Source organism: Pleurodeles waltl, chromosome 6, assembly GCF_031143425.1.
Source record: "Pleurodeles waltl isolate 20211129_DDA chromosome 6, aPleWal1.hap1.20221129, whole genome shotgun sequence".
NCBI lineage: Eukaryota > Metazoa > Chordata > Amphibia > Caudata > Salamandridae > Pleurodeles > Pleurodeles waltl.
Genome location: NC_090445.1, coordinates 854,784,601 through 854,798,687, shown reverse-complemented (window position 1 = coordinate 854,798,687; position 14,087 = coordinate 854,784,601). Strand labels below are relative to the sequence as shown.

The window sequence follows — 14,087 nt, the reverse complement described above, 5'->3', positions numbered from 1 at the left end:
CCAGGGGGTTCAGGGGACACAGGCAGAGCGTCAGGAAAAGAAAGTAAACGAGACTCGAAGAGGAATGGGGCGCCTCATCAGGGTTAGAAAGCGCTTTATACATTCGTATCGTTCGCTAAATCACACTATGTTTACTTTCTGTAAATTCGAGTCATTGGGCGTACGCTGGCCCATGAGAAGCAAGTGCGACCCTGTTGAGGGCCTTAGAATGGAACAGCAACCAACCCTGTGATGTCACTAGTGTCAGATAGTGCATGATGTCTCTTATGCTATACCTGGAGTACGGCAGAATCAACATCCACGCTGGCAAGGAGATGCTGTCACGAGCAGAGACGTTTTAAGGCATGGACTAACTGGGCTCTGGCCTAGGACCCCAGCCTTTCGGGGGTCCCCCTGATAGAGTCAACTCTGGTCAGCAGAGAGTCTTGCCCTGATGACCTTGAGTAATTCTTAAACAGATCTTTTTTTCAAAACAGTTTTCCTTTCATTTATATTTTAATGTGGGCAGTGTGTGAGAGTGTATTACAGACATTTTTCAGAGAAGTGTTGTATCTATGTTTCATGCAACATCCCTAAAAAAGTTTATTTGAGATCAAAACAGGATCTCACATATAAGAAAATGGAGGGTGTCACATACATTATTTGCAGTAATATGAGTGAGCTGCTGCTGTGTTACAGTATTAAAAACACAGGTCATTATCTCAGAATATTAACTGTAAACATGTAGAATTTGGACCTGTGCACTGTCAGTGACTTGACCAAAGTTGACATGAAAGAGCTGAAACTTGATCAGAAAGTTAAAGTTGTTCCAATCAAGAACCCCCGAAATACATTTGACCCAGTTCCTTCCAAATCCTTAATATGTCCCTGGTCATGACAACAGGACAGTTCAGTCCTGGGTGTTCATTACATCTGCATCTCTGCGCCAACCCTTTTTAGAGGTTCTAAAGATTCTTCTCTTGTGCGAATTGCTGTTCCAGACTTGTGTTTTTCCCTTCGGCACTGGGTTTGTTGTGTGAAATTCATAGAAGTACTAGAATGCAAAGAAAACAACATGACTTTGATGCACTACTCCTAGTCAACACAAAGCCGCAAGAAATTGGGTTATTTTATTTTCTTGTTTTCTTGTGCATGTTGCAGGGGCTGGTGTTATATTTATTGTGTGGGATGAACTGAGGACACATTTGCCATAAAACCTTCGATTTTATGTCACACCTTCCTCTTGTCCCGACTTTTTACCCAACGTTTGTTTTATTCCGGGACTTGTGGCTCAACATTTAGCATTAAATTTACATTTAACATTCCTTAAGTACCAGACTATAAAGTGCTGTAGACTAAAAAAGGCAGGACTGGCACGTGGAAGCTATATCTTAATACAATAGAAAAAATGCAATATGGGGACCTGTTGATTTCATCTTAGCTTTAGTAGACATACCAGGGCAACAAGTGCAGTACATCGCTGATGACACAAAGCCCGATATATGTTGTTAAACAGCAAAGCTGAGCAGTTGGGTGTCCACTCAGAAATACCTATGTATCCCTTTTTTTGTTCTCTTAAATGTGAGTGAGCTCTCTTTTTAAGTCTGGTTCGACAGCAAATTTGGCTGCTGGCTTATTGGTAACAATTCTTTAAAATATACAAAGGATGGCCTTCTTAATCGCTGAAAAGTTAGTCAATTGGAAAAAGTACGTTAAAGAAAACCACCCTTCAGACATTTAATGGCAAGTAGGTTTTGAGACAATGTTTGAAAGATCTGTAGCAGGGTATAAATGGGGAAAATTCTATGCTGTCATGCCAAAGTGTTTTCCTTTTTATCACCAGCTGTTGAAGTGCGGTAATTTATAAGGGTCATACTTTTCTGGGACCCTGATTGTGTGGAATGCTGACGAAGGCTTTTGGCTATAGATCGATCGCCTTACAAATGTCTGGCTTCAACAACGCCGCCTCCTGCGTTTAGAGCTAATTGGGCGCTGCACCTGGGCAGAGCATGGTGACACCAGAGACCCTGGTCTGCCTAGCGCGATGCGCGAGAGGATGCCGGGTGTGCTCTTTACAAGTTTGTCGAGCATTTTCCCCTGAACCCCCAAAGGTCAATTTCCCTAGAAACGTAGCCCTTATGAAAAAATAAACTGTAGCGCTTATGAAAAAAATAGCAGGCAGCGCCAGGGGCCTGGGCTCCTGCTGCCATTGCCTGAATCCTGATCTGCAGAAGGTACAATGTATTTGACTTTTTATTATTTATTTTGTTGCTCAGAAAGAAAGTACATGGGGGACTAGTTTGAGGATGTTTTTCTTTTGTGGAAGGGGATAAAGGAGGGTAGTGGTACACAGTCTCCCTTTGTCCATTCTCTAAAATGTGAATGAGCTCTCTTTTTAAGTCAGGTTCAACAGTCTGCTAGCTTATTGGTAACAGTTCTTTAAAATATGCTAGGATAGGCTTTAGCTCTACCCAGAGGTATGTGTTTTTACTCTCTCTCCTTGTGCTGTTGTCTATTTGGTGTACTATTCCACCTTGTATTATGTGCTTCTGTTGTATTTTACATCTGAAAATTAGTTCAGTTACCACACTGCTTGTTACATTCAATTCCTAAGCTCCTATGTGCATTCTATACTGAAAGGAATTCTTTTTTGCTACATTTTTCCCAGCGCAGTCAAAGCCAACATGATTTCCTTTAGTGTGATAAACTCAATTTGTGCATGGAATGCACATAAACAGCATTTTTACATACATTGGCACGTTAAAGAACTACTAGCTTTGCCAATGCTTGTTTAATTGAGGCTCTGTACAAGTAATTTTGCAGATTAGCTTCATTGACTGGCCGAGACAAAACCCTGTTACGATTACCTTTGATTCCTCCCCACAACCTCCATAGTGGCATAATTCAGCAGTGAGTATCAGAATGATGTAAACCCAAAGTGTCCGAGCTGTGGTAAGAGTTACAAGAATTTGAAGTGGATGGCAACCTTTATTGAGCTATGATAAGATTATTAGTCACTTAAAGAAGTAACGTGAATGTCCATTATGTACCCCTATCTTTTGAAAATCTGCTGTGGGTATCAGCCCTATGGATCTACTATGGTGGCACATATTGCTGGTTTTATTACAATTCATTTCTGCTCGCTGTACTTATCCATGCTATTGAAATAAAGAAGCCAAGTGTCACCGAGGCTGGTGTCTCACCTCCTTGCAGCATTAATTGCTTTATATTCAACTCTGTTTTGCTTTCTGAACTTTTAGTTTTGAATGTCTAGTTGTAGCTTGAGATAAGATAAATTATTGGTTGATATCTGCAGATAATGCAGACTGCAGTAATACTCCTGCACGTTACTTATTGAGGCATTGTTGCCTTTGCGACTGCGCAGTAAATTTTACAGGTTTTGTATTGAAAAATACCTTTCATGATTGTGACAAGATAGGAGGTCATAGACCTTGACACAAGCCAACTTTGGGCACTCCATTCACATGTTCATGGTAAAACCGGCAAATCTGACTTTGAACCTCTTTGTGTCCATTACTACCACATTTTCTGATCTTTAGACATGTACTTTAACACCACCTTTGTTTATAAAAGCGAGTAAGTGCAATTAAAGCTAAGTGCAAATCAGATTGAAAAGCACTGCACCACTTTTTGCATGAGTGCTACCCTTTAAATCAGTCCAAGTGTTTGTAAGCCGGCAACAGATTGTTAAATACTGGTCTTAAAAAGTATTTTCTGGACCACTATGAGAACTGGGCCTTCTGACCAGCAGGGTTCTTGGCCAGCCCCAACTGAGCTGCTTCGATTGGCTGTTGATTAAGCATTTCTTACTGTTGGCTCTAGATTAGTTCTATCCCAGGACTAATTAATATTCTTGTCCTAAGTGTACCAAAGTGTTTCCTCACTTGTTATATTGGCCTTTACCCACTTCATGTATCCTGCCTATAATAATGTGCATGTGGTTCTCTGTTGCTGGAGTTTTGTTAATTGGTGCAGTGAAATCGCACACTGCGATTGTTTCAAGCTCAGCATGCGATTGGTTCAAGGTTTTGGGATTACTAGGCCATCTGGAACTCTTTGAAAATCAATCACTAATCCTGGATTGAATGCTGATTGTGCCAGCTATTAATCATATTTGGCAATGTGAAGCAAGTTGTGAGGCAGTCGTAAGAAATGGCCGTTTGAGGATGGAGTATTGTGATTGGTCAGAGTCATGTAACGATTTACATAGCCCTTCAGGCGAGGTTTGACGCATCCCAAGGCATGGACCAATGACTCTGGATTTGCACAACTCTGACAGTTTCACAGTCTGTATTTCTACAATAATCTTTCAGTAAATTTTGTGTTTTTTATTAACGCCTAGTGTGGGTTGGTTTTCTGTACGACATTTTAGAAGCAAACGAAGCTCTCCCATGACTTGTAGACATTTACTAATTAGTTTCTTTCAAATTTTTGTTTATGGTATTGTGTTTCTTCCACCTCAACAGTTGTTTGCAGCAACAGCATGCCCTGCACATGCAGTTGCTGCTAAAAGCACCTATCTGCTATCTCCCTGCCCATATCTTCTTTGTGTACACCCAATTCTATACGAAAAAGGGGCACATCTCTGGTACGTGAAATATCCTTTTTGAGAACAGGATTATGAAAATTATTAAACAGCAGTTTAAAGACTTACATTTTTTCAACCACAATCTTGGTAAGGAAGTATTTTTCTTAATGTATCTATTGTCCTTTCAACATTATGGAAGCGTCCAGCACAAATATTATTTTTTTGTTGTTGATTACTGTTAGGTAATATTTGTAATTCATGTGTATCTAGTGTATTTTATGTGAGTAATTGTATTAAAACGAGAAAAAACATTGGCTTGCATTCTCCACTTGCAGCTTGTTCATGGTAGATAGCAAGATATTCTTTAGTGCAGTTCATTTGTCAATCACACAACTGCAGCAATTTCATGTAGATGTCATTTTATTGGAGGGTGAGTACCTGTAAGGAAATCGACGCCACAGTGCGTTTAATCTGATGAGCAGCACTGCATGTTTGTAGTGAGTGCCAGCTGGCATGCTTTGCACATCCGTGCACGTGGCACTATGGTTTTAAGTGAAGTGAAGTGAAACTAGTATTAGTCACATGCATGTTGGATCCTTCTTTGGTGCAGTTGTATTGTACAAACACTTAAGGCCTGATTAGGAGACTGGGAGTCCTAGGCCCACCAGCCTCCCGGTGGCAGTCTAACCACCACATTACGAGGTTGGCAGGTGGACCCACCAACCGACTGCCGTCTCCACCACGATCGAAGAGCCCGATGAGATACCGACGGTCTTGATTGTAATCAGCCAGGGCGGTGCTAAACTCTGCACCGCCCTGCTGATTACAACCTGATAGTGCAAGGGTGCAGGCGCACCTTGCATGTGGCAGCATTGCCGCCAGCTCAATTATGAGCCAGGAACAATGCCAGGAACAATGCTGCTGCACCTTTCCCACTGAGCTGACCGGCGGGAAACCTGGTTCCAATCCCGCTGGTCAGCCCAGTGGGAAAGTGGTAATATGCCCGGCGGGAAGACCTCTAGGCCCACGGAGGGCTTCTCACTACAGGGCTGGGTGGCCTACGGTCGGCCCACCAGCCTCGTAATGAGGCCCTTAGTGTTGGCAACTTACCTTGCTATACTTCGGCATGGTGTGTGCTTGAATTCCTGCAGGGTCAAAGAAAACTCTGTAAGGGCCTGATCACACACACTGAACGGCTGCCCGGCAAAGCTGCACCACTGTTGGGTCTGCTCCACTCAGCGTTTCATCCTTTTGTGGTTGATACCGCACTGAAGACCAATGGAAAAACATTGATACCGCACTGAAGATTAATGGAAAAACATTACCACTCACGAACCAGAGCAAAATCTTCTTTTTTTGTGAGGACCTGTTCAAGACTGGGGCAAAGTTAAGCAAGCACCAGGGCTAAAGTGCCTCGAATTGGTACGTTTTACATGACCTGCAAAAGCGGTGAGCATAAAGGTTTCCGGAAAAGAGGTGTTTGATAGATATATTCAATATCCCAAATGATATTTTGTTTGTTGCGATTTATTCTGTTGGTCCATGTTTTGTTTTTGGAGTTGAGCGCTGTTCATCTTATTTTAAGGACATATGGGTCATGTCCAAAAAAATACTGGAACATACCAACCATGAAACATGCCGGACCTACCCTCAGTACAGCGCCTACCACTGTGCACAGTACACCTGGTGGTGGGGCAGGAGCCCTGAGCAGTGGCAGCGAAAGGAGCCTGAGAGGACGTGTGACATTGTGTCCTGGTGGACAGCCCTGAGCGTCATTCACTAAGTCCCCCCTCACACGCATGGCTTCTTCCTGGGCTGCCAGCTGCATGTTCGCCCTACTTCTCTCCGGTCCTGTCAGCGCATCAAGTCATGGCTACTGCGCGCGTGGCCTTCGGTCACATGCCATCTGCAGCGCTCCTGTGACTCACCCAGCCTGAGGAAGAGCTGGGCTGCTCAGTCCCCACACTGGAAGCGCGCGGCTCCCTTTCAGCTCGTGTCTCGTGCAGGCCAAGCGCGAGCACCTCACGTTCTGACTGCCTCGGACGTCAGAAAATTCTGGATCCAATGCAGCCTAGCCCGCCCGGGGCGGCTTGCTCCCATTAGGATATGATGAGCGCTGCCTCTCTAGGCTTCATGTGCTGCTGCCATCAACTGCACTCACTCCGAGAGAAGCATTTCATTGGCTCCTGCCACCCAAAATTCCGACAGAATATCCATGTGTGGTGGTCTTTCCGTCATGTTTGGTTTGTAGACCTATAATGTCCAAGGATGAATCCCTTGTTCACCACAGCATATGTTGTCGTCTAATGTCGTGGGATTGCAAAATTGACGGTACGACAATGACTAGTTTGTATTTCACTGATATACATTTGCACTAACATACAAAGCCTTTTTGTTTCTGTTTCAACTTTCATGTTACACCTTCACCTGTATGCGTGCTTTGTTTTTTATTGTGTGTATCTGCAGAGTAGGTACCTATGGCGGATTTCAAACCCTTCTTGTAGCCTACCTGCAATGCACTGTGATCCTAGGAGCGGTGTTAGGCCTGATATTTATATGCCTCTGTTCCTTCTTGTGGGACCCTGTCTGCAGCCCCAGTGCGCAACCCTGTGTTGAACCTGGAGCCCTCTGCAAAGCTATCATGACTCTTGACCTCTGGCAGTTTATTCATTGCATTCCATTTGATAAACTCCTTTTGGCATCCTTCTCCATCCTTCCAGTCTATTTCATTTACAGACTGTGACTGGCATTAGGTCCCCTAAATTATAAGGTGCACGTTCTGTTTCTCGTCCCTAGGAAGTTTGGGTGAGGGAAAATGGATTTCCAAAGATTAGACACTTGTAAGAGAGGTGCTGGGACAGTGTATCCCAAAGAGGGCCAAATCTATGACAGTATTACAGGATATCCAGTAAAATAAATTAATTTACAGTGAATCTAAGTGGGATTTTCAAACATCTAGCATGGATACTAGGGCTGTTAAGTGCAGTACGCTCCCTCTTGCTCTGTCTTTTGCTTGTGGTATTCATTTGTTGTCTAGCCACATCTGTTGCTGACAAAGACAGGAAGCACTTAAACGGTGAAGAACACATTATTCTTATCTTACTAACAAGGGTGTTCTTCCCACCCTTACAGGGTTACTTTACAGGGAAACCCAAGGGTTGAAGAAATCACTCTGAGGATTATAGCCTCCAGCAGCGCAAGGGACATTAACACTAACACAGTCTGTGTAGTGGAGGTCGCAGGAATGCCCTGGTACATATAAAGCATGCGCGGAGAGCAAACCCACAGATGTGGCTCTACTAATCTGAGCCATCCCCAGCACAGAGAGGCCATCTAATTGACAGGCTTGCCCTGGAAGCATGCTTTCTAGCTCAATATGACTTATTAAAGGAGGCCTGTAGTCACCTCATTTACAAAATTCTTGATGTTATCTTTGGTAGGAACTTATTTAAAAAATATATATATTGTTCATTTTTTTTCTCGGCTTTTAAATAACCTGCAAGGCATCTCTGTAATATAGTTTACCTCTCGTAGTGAGTGAGATAAATAAAGTGTTGTTAGGATTTGATTGACACTTGAGCCATGTAATGGTGCCTAGGTTTAATAGATCAATGCGATAAATATTAGTGAAAGCAGGTGTCTGTGAGATCCCTACAGGCATCTGCTGTGAGTTGGATCTTGTATTGTCTCAACCACAGGGACTGGTGTTTTGAAAAGACTGACATCTGAAGAGGGCTTCTGGGAAGGCCTCAAGAGTGTTTACATTCGGATTCACTAAGGTGCGGTAATCATGGGGTGGAAGGCCGCTGAGAGAGCTGGCAGCATCAACTTCCTGCTGTCGCCAATGGAGGGAACGCCCCTCTGAAGTGCTCATGATGGGGTTTGAATCCTGAACATATTGGATACTAAAGATGGCATTTTTCAAGGTTGATCAATTATTTCTCCAGCTTAACAGTACGTGATATGTCTTCAAACTTTTAGCAAAAAGTAAACATAAGTGCCGAGTTTTGGCCTTTTTATTTTCTGTCTCCTGTTCACCTCTGGGAGTCTGTAAAAAAAATTATTTTGATGCTTAATCTGATGGTACAGAGACGTGCATTAACTTATTTGAAATCTTCAGAAAACATTGTTTTAAAACCACAAAACACGTGTTCAGTGTCTTGCTCTGCACTGTTACTATTCCCTATCGGCTGCAGGCACCAGCGAGTCAATGTGGAGTACTTTAGAAATAGAAGCTTCCACGTTTTACTTCACAATCCTAATGGGATATTATTTTGGAGACAAACAGGCAAATCAATATCTATATACATATATATAGTAAGAATAGAACCTTCTGTTTACAGTTCAAGCAAGATGCATCGTAAGTGAACGTAACTCTCCTGTGAGAACGATTTTGGAAGATCTATGATATCAGCTCATTTACTTTTGAAGGAGAGAGCTGACGAGTGTGAGAAGCTGAAGAGAGGTTCGCCTCCAAGGTTCCCAACCTAACCTTCTTTCCTCTGGAGCACGACACTCCTCGAGAATGCTTGGCTGCAGCAACATCCACCACCAAGATTCTGCTTTTGTGTGCAGCAGCTCACAGTACTCTAGTTCACTGCCTGTGTCCCTCTTCAGCACCATCACAGACCCACCATTACCTTATTGACTCTGAATACCCTTTTAACTCTGACAAGTGGCACTTTTCTCTTCATAACTAGAAAACTTGACCAAACGGGGTCCATACAGTTGCATCTCTGTCATGGGCATGCTTGTGACTCGAACAGTAGCTACCCTACAATAGTTTCATACAGTTTCAATCTTACCTCAGTATATTTATTGTATTTGCGGCAGCACCGTTCAGGACATTGGAAGATGCCTTCTGGACATCACTCTCTCTCTCTCTCTCCTGGTTTGTCCAAGGATCATTCAGCCTTAGTAAGGCCCTGTGCTGCCACTTCTTTCTAGACTCGCTATCTCTGTGTTGGAACTGGACATCTCCAGAGCTTACGGAAAGCAGTGTCATCCATCTCTCAGCTGCACATGGCTTGCATGGTGAGCAAAATAATGGATGGATTAAACCCAGATCTGTGACTGGGGGTGAATGTTTGATTGGTTCCGCATTCCGTCCATCCAGTTACGCTATCCCACAGCGTTTGTGTTTTGCTTTGCTTTTGCAGGGGAGGAGAAGCAGTGAATGCAGGGCAAACCACTATATAGGCCGCCTATTGCAGCAGGCGGAGAGCTCACCCTCATTCATGTAGCTACTTTCCTCGATCCATGTTTGGCACTGTTAGGGCACGCAAACTTTACTCCTGTGTGTGCCCTTGACACCGAATGCAGGTGGTGCCAGAGCTCCTTAAAGAACACTACGTCTGAGCCCACCTAGCTCAGCCCCTGCAGTTTTTCATGATCTACAAATCACTCCTGTTCCGTTATAATTAATTTTATTTAAAATGCATGCTAGTGGTAATCACTGAGGTACATAGTGGCTCTTAATTTTTTTCCAAGTTATTTTGATTTTGATTAAACTCACTTAAATCTTAAAGCTGGCTGAACTGAATGCTTCATGTCTGTTGCCACATGCAGTATTGGACTCTGCTTTATCTCCCCGCAACCACCACTGCAGCTATTACCATAAGATGACTTGGAAAATATATCAGGAACAAGATCCATCAATGTAAAGATGTTAGGTTTGAACGTTAGGCAGATTGCTTCTTATGCTTCCTAGGTTGGCAGTCATCCAGTGAGAGGTGATGGAAGGGGCTAACAGGGCAGCCAAGAGTGTGGACATCAGCTGACAGGACCACCGTGGGCCTAACCTGCTCCTCGTCAGTGCTGCCTGCCTTAACATGGTTATCTGATTCCTTATCAAATCATAGTGACTACGAAGAGAATTGTCTTGGAACTTTATTTGATAAAGAATACACCTAACCCCACCTGTGGTCCACCAGATGTTTATATTAGAGTGAAGCTTATCTTGCCCTTGCCATATCTAGTTATCAATCGCAACCTCTCCCAAGCACCTACAGTGATCATACATAGTGTCCGCCTCCCTGGAGTCCGCTGCAAGTGTGGATATTGATTAGATGAAAGTGATGATATGGGTGCCACCAGTACAGTGCAGGTAAGTGGTTTAGAGCTATCGATCCAGATCCACTACAATGAAAATGTAAAAATGTTCAGTGAGGCACAGTATCTACACGGGCTGTTGCCACGAGGGGCCTACCGAGTAACTTTAAGCCAGGTGCAAGTGTGTGGCTCCCAAAAGAACTCTCCAAGGAATCTCCCTTTCCATATAAAAACCGTCCCGACCTCGGTCACCTCACCATGGGAGAGTTATTCATTTCTTCTAAACCATGGGGGGGTGGGGCTTGAAAATCACTCCAAGAGTGATTCCATGTGTCTGCTCTCTTCAACTTCCGAAAAATAACCTTGTATGCGTATCCGGGGTCACACTGCCATTTGTCATCGGGAGCTGGGAAGTCGAGGGGGCTATGACCGGCATCCACTTCCCCATGCCGTTACACAGGAAGTCCATCTTTGAGCTGCTAATTTTGTTTATTTTTATGAATGTGTTTGCAACGTCCATAAATGGCACAGAAGAGCTCTGTAAAGTAAAGGGTGAGCGGTTGAGTGCAAAAGACTTTAGAAAAGCAGTTTTTTTCACCAGTAAATCCACGTGAAAGTCCACAGGGAGGGTAAAGGGATGTTGGACAGGGACACAGAAAAGTACTTGGGGAAATGTGTGCCCGATTACCATTGCGCCAGTATCCAGTAAGGCACCCTCTGAAGGATTGAGTCTTGTTTGAGACTAACATCTCCAGCAGGACAGATTCAGGTTAAAATTAAAAGACATGGTTTAAACCACTACTCCTGAGAGAAGAGGCTTGGAAATGTAATCGTAGACACACAGCTGGTCATAAAGGAGTGAGATAGGAGAGTCATGGGCATTCTGGAAGATAATAACGGCTGCAAAAGAGTCGCCTTATTAAAAAGAAAAGTGAGTACCCCAGCCTGTGATAAACTGGAGTGGTGGTTAGAGGAGCCCTGTAAAAACACGAGTAAATATGAATTCACGGACTGTACAACAAATGCACGGAATTACTTCCTACCTGAAACTGGGGGGAGAGGAGACTAGATCAGTTTATGGATTTATGACGCCTGGGGGCATAAAGAGGGCAGCAGACAGTTTTAGGAAATAACCAATAAGGTAGGTTTTGTGGTGTCAAGAGTAAACCGAGAAATGGGCATTATAATGGTATGGCGGACTTCTGTCGCCCACTGAATTCCGTGTCTAACCTCCCAGTGGCCACAAGATCGAAACGTTAAATTATTTTGAAGCAGAAAGAAAAGCATGGACGTCATTTGCGACCCCTGACACAGCCTTTGCGACCTCTGGCCTCTGAGGTGGCAAAATCACTGCCAGGAGCACTTCGGCAGATCCTCCTTATGGAGTCAGTTGGGGCTTGCTCCCTTTTTCTCTTTTTTTTTTTTTTTTTTTTACACATAGTGAATCACGTAACATCGACTATTAGTTTAACAAAGAATGGAGGTAGGTTAGCTGGAATATACCCTTCCATGGCAGCTGAGGTAAATGAAAATGCTTTTGGTGATGTCACTTCCGCTACCCCTGGCATTTTGGTGAAGTGGCGTCCATGGGGAAAAAAAAGGCTGTCTCTTTAAATTTCCCTGGATAATCATTGACGAATACTTAGAATAGCCTACATATACTGCCGTCTGGCACGTATTCAGTAAATTCACTGGAATTGTCAACAACATACTGTGCACGCACTAGCTAACGGTTACAAAAATATCTGAGCTGCGTCCAAGTCTTGTAAAGGTGAACCCATAAGAAAAGAGAAAGCATGGAGACCAGCACGCGCCTGCACTGAAGCCACCAACTGCAGCTGGACTCTGCCCACCTGCACTCACGTGACGCTTGTGAACGGCTTTGTTTGCTCTCAGTACCGGCCACTGCACAAGACTCGCAGCATAGTCCCACACATGCATAGCTCATGTGTCGTGAGGCAGCAAGAACAGCACTCAGTCACCCATTCTCCAGGGCGGTGGCTCTGGGAGGGCAGCAGATACAAGTATGTTTCATCAGAGGGCGTGCCGTTAGCGCCAGAGCAATGACTTTGGAACTGGGGAACAAGTTCGAGTCCCAGCGTCGGCTTGTCATCCCGTGATGCAAATCACTTTATCTTCCCGTAGTTAAAAAAAATAATAATAATAATAATCTGACTGTGTAAAGTAACTGGCGATCATGTAATGCGGTCTAAAGCTCTTGGGCTGAGTTCGCGCTATATAAATACGCAATAAGGAAATTAGTAAATATAATTTAGAACCTGCTTTTCTTGATGAAACATCTGAGTGGAGAAAATCTTATTAAAAGTAAACTTATTTGAGGACCACATACCTGCAGAAAGACACTGAAGAGTAAAATGCAAGTCTGTGTTTAGTGGTCTTTTATCATGGTTACTTTGTTTCAAGTGTTTACTCGCTCTTGCATTCTCAGTTCACAGAAAAAATGAAGTCAAAACAACGTTGCAAAAGTAAGGCGTGTGATACAGTAACCTTCTGTGGAAGTAAATGCATGTTTGGCTACAAGGTCCGTATTCCGTGTCTGAAAAAAATTGAAATAGATGACTGAACCGCTTTTAAAAACCAAGGCTCTGATCCCACAACAGCTCACTTTACTTTCTTTCTGATCAAGGCGGAATTTGCAAGATTTCTTTTCCAGATGGTATGTAATACGTGAAACGTTAGCATTCAAAAAAGGATTATCGTCCACCGGTGAAAGGATGGTCTCGATTTATATTGCGTAAACTGTCCAGTACCAGAGGCTTGAGCCGCCAAAAGGAGTAAAGATGATCATTCATCGCCGAACAAGAGGGTTTTTAGTCATGTTTTGAAACGTCCTAGACAGGGCCTGTACCGAGAGTGTCATCTATTGCTCAAGTCATTCTAAAATGCAATGCCTGCAGAAGTGACCTTCCCGAAGAAGGGGGCTCTCTGTTTACGTTTCTGAAGCTGATGTAAAAGACTGGGTCGGTAGAAGTTTATCCTGAAACACCCATGTACAGAGTTTTATTAGTGGCCGTAATCTATATATTCCGTTTAACATTAAAACATTATTACTGATGCTATTGCGCCAGTGTCTTAACATGTGGATCATATTTGGTCAAACCAGCCACTGACCCTGCTGCAGGATTTTGAATCCTCTAAGAGCAGCCAATGAGCTCTTGAGGGCAACCGACCAGTAGTCCATTATAGTAATCGATGCAAGGTTCCACAATAACTCTCAACTAGATGCCCATTCTTGTTCTTGCATGTGAGGGCAGGGTGCTGCTGATGTCCATTAAAAAATATTTTTTTAGCTGATTTAGTCGATTTTTCATACTTTGCTTCTTATTGGAATAGACTCCTAGTCGTTTGCTGCCTTAGTGAGACATAAATTCAAAAAATCCTGTGTTTATTCAACTCACAATTGTTAATATCTTAGCGAAATAGACCTTAAGTACAGCCAACCTGAATTAATTTCTATTGCTGGCATTCAGATCCAGTCAGCTGTGGT

At 43.4% G+C, this 14,087-nt stretch overlaps 1 protein-coding gene across 5 annotated transcripts in view; it reads left to right on the top strand.

The window, feature by feature from the left end:
- LDB1 (LIM domain binding 1) overlaps nucleotides 1-14,087 on the top strand; it is a 363,831-nt gene that overhangs the window by 1,826 nt on the left and 347,918 nt on the right. The window lies entirely within an intron of this gene.